This window comes from Tiliqua scincoides, chromosome 5, assembly GCF_035046505.1.
Source record: "Tiliqua scincoides isolate rTilSci1 chromosome 5, rTilSci1.hap2, whole genome shotgun sequence".
Classification (NCBI taxonomy): Eukaryota; Metazoa; Chordata; class Lepidosauria; order Squamata; family Scincidae; genus Tiliqua; species Tiliqua scincoides.
In genome coordinates, this window is record NC_089825.1 from 110,635,031 (window position 1) to 110,637,760 (window position 2,730).

At 41.9% G+C, this 2,730-nt stretch overlaps 1 pseudogene; it reads left to right on the forward strand.

Moving 5' to 3' along the window:
* The first annotated feature begins 1,162 nt into the window (after positions 1-1,162).
* LOC136653150 (olfactory receptor 5G9-like) lies at positions 1,163-2,114 on the forward strand (annotated as a pseudogene).
* The last annotated feature ends 616 nt before the right edge of the window (positions 2,115-2,730 follow it).

A 2,730-nucleotide genomic window follows, 5' to 3' on the forward strand; every position in this document is an offset into this window, starting at 1 on the left:
CAATTGAAGTCCCTCCACCTAACCATCCATAGAGCTATTTCACCAGGCTGTCATACTGTCTTCAGTTGAAAACCGATACCTTCTCAGTAGCAGTGAAGAGGAACAGCACTGCATTGGGGGGGGGGGGTTAGTTAGGATTGAGCTGTTAATCAAGCACACCAAATGTGTACGTGAAAGTGCTTGTGTTCAGTTGGAATTCCTCCAACCCTTTGGGATGGGATGCTCATCCAATTCCTCCATGTGATGGTACTATAAACATGTTTGATGTGGATGGCTGGTGGTTGCCACATTATAAAGATAATGTGCAGCTCTTCTCTATTCTCAATAGTCCCTTGCCACCATTATGACACACTCAGCTCTCTGAAGCCTCATTAACATCTAAAGTCAAGGGCATGCTTTATTTATATCTTAAATTTTTCTCCCACACGAAGGACTATTCTGTCAAACCAAGTGAGTTCTTTATACCATGCCTATAATCTCTGTCATCCCTGGGGACAATTATCTGATCTTAATAAACTTTAAAAATGACTTATTCAGAGTTCAGTGGTAAATGAAGCTGGAGAAAGCTGAAGGTTCTGTCTGACTTAAGTCGACATAACTGCTGACATAAGTTTCTGGGCGCAAAAGATCGTCCATGGATGGTTTGAGGATCTGAGATCCTGACAATAGGATTTCCCATTTCTGATTTCAGCTTTCAGTCACTCTCTCAAAACTTTCAGATTTCATTTTCACTAACCTGACACACTTGCAACTTTATGCTATCAAAGAAAAGCTTGAAAGGATATGAGAAGGGACCAGTGAACTCTGAAGAGTCTACTGCATCCAACCAACTCTTGCATCCATCTGTGTATAGGCATGGAGATAAGAGGACAGTGACTATTTTATGACATGGAGTGACATGGAGATAAAAGAACAGTTATTTCCCCCCACCCCCAGAAAGCTGTAGATTGCATGATTGTATTTCTTCTTGTAATGATCTAGCCCATACGATTCTGTTTCCTGAGTGTAAAGTGCCACGGATTTTGAAGGTGTACTATATAAATGGACTGCCTACAAACTCAATAGCTGCCTGCCTTTTACATTTTATTTTTGCTTTGTGAAATAGCCAGCATTCACAGTAGAAACTGCTATGTCCTGTCCTACCAAAGAACTCTAATTGAAGATGGACTCCACCAATCCTATACAAAGACAGAACCAAACAGGTATCACAGGATTTTTCCTTTTGGGATTATCTGTTGACCCAAAGAACAAGAGGCTTCTGTTTGCTATAGGCCTGTTAATCTACCTGTTGACTTTGGCAGGGAATCTAGTCATCATTATATTGATCAGAGTTGACCAACACCTCAAAGCTCCCGTGTACTTTCTCTTGGGCAATCTCTCTTTCATTGAGATCTGTTCCACATCCACCACACTCCCAAAGGTGTTGTGGGACTTCTTGCTGGGGGACAAGTCCATCTCCTTCATAGGATGTGCACTACAAATGTATTTCTTTGCCACTTTAGGAAGTACAGAGTGTGTGCTCCTCTCAGTGATGGCATATGACCGTTATGCTGCTATCTGTCATCCTCTCCAGTATACACTGATCATGAGCCAGCCCATATGTTGGAGTCTTGCTTGCAGCTTCCTGGATTATTGGCAACTTCAATTCTGTTATCAACACATCACTTGTCTTTTCCCTAACTTTCTGTCACTCCAATGAAATTGACCATTTCTTCTGTGACATTCCTCCTATTCTGCATCTCTCTTGCTCTGATGTAGTTCTTGTCCAGTTGATGATCTTCACCGTCTCTGCATTTCTTATGATTGTGCCTTTCTCCCTGATCCTTCTTTCCTACATCCTCATTGTCTCTTCTGTGCTCAAGATCCGCAGAGCCAGTGGTAGGATAAAGACATTCTCCACTTGTATTTCTCACCTCACTGTGGTGAGCATCTTCTATGGCACCATCATCTACACCTACCTGCGACCCTCCTCCAAACATTCCTTGGATGAAGATCGCCTGGTTTCTGTGTTTTATGCTATCATTACTCCACTGTTAAACCCCCTGATCTACTGCTTTAGGAACAAGGAAGTGCAGGGGGCACTTTGGAGAGCACTTGGGAAGAACATGTTGTAGGTTTAGGTTTAGGAAGATGATATTCACCAGAAAGTGTGTTTTTAAAGGCGCAATCCTAACTCACTTTCCAGCATTGACATAAGGGCAATGCAGCTTCGAGGTAAGGGAACAAATATTCCCTTACTTTGAGGAGGGCTCTCTGAGTGCCACTCAACTGCAGGATGCCCCATACATCCCATTGGCACAGCTATGCCAGTGCTGGAAAATTTCTATGTTTTTTGTTCCTTCACATTAGCCTCCTGCTGTTTCTGACACAAGCACAAGTTATCTAGCCATGTATGTACCAATTGTTGAAATAACAGTTAAGTCATAATGACCTATGACTAAAGGGGAGAAAAGAAGCCTGAAGAAATAGCCAATATGAGTTTTGTTTTCCTTTGGCCTGAGATTGAAAAGGCCTGAAACTGAAAAGATTAGACAAGTCCGCCAATATTTCTCTCGGCATCACAATTTGTTGTCTATGAATTTGTTCACATTCCTTTCATACTGAATGGTGTTCATTTATTTTGGTGAACTGGTGCCTCCAGAAATCAAGAAATGAAACTCACATTCATTGAGGTCTGTTCCACCTCTTCCACCATTTCCAAGATTTTCTGGAACCCCTTTTCATTTCATA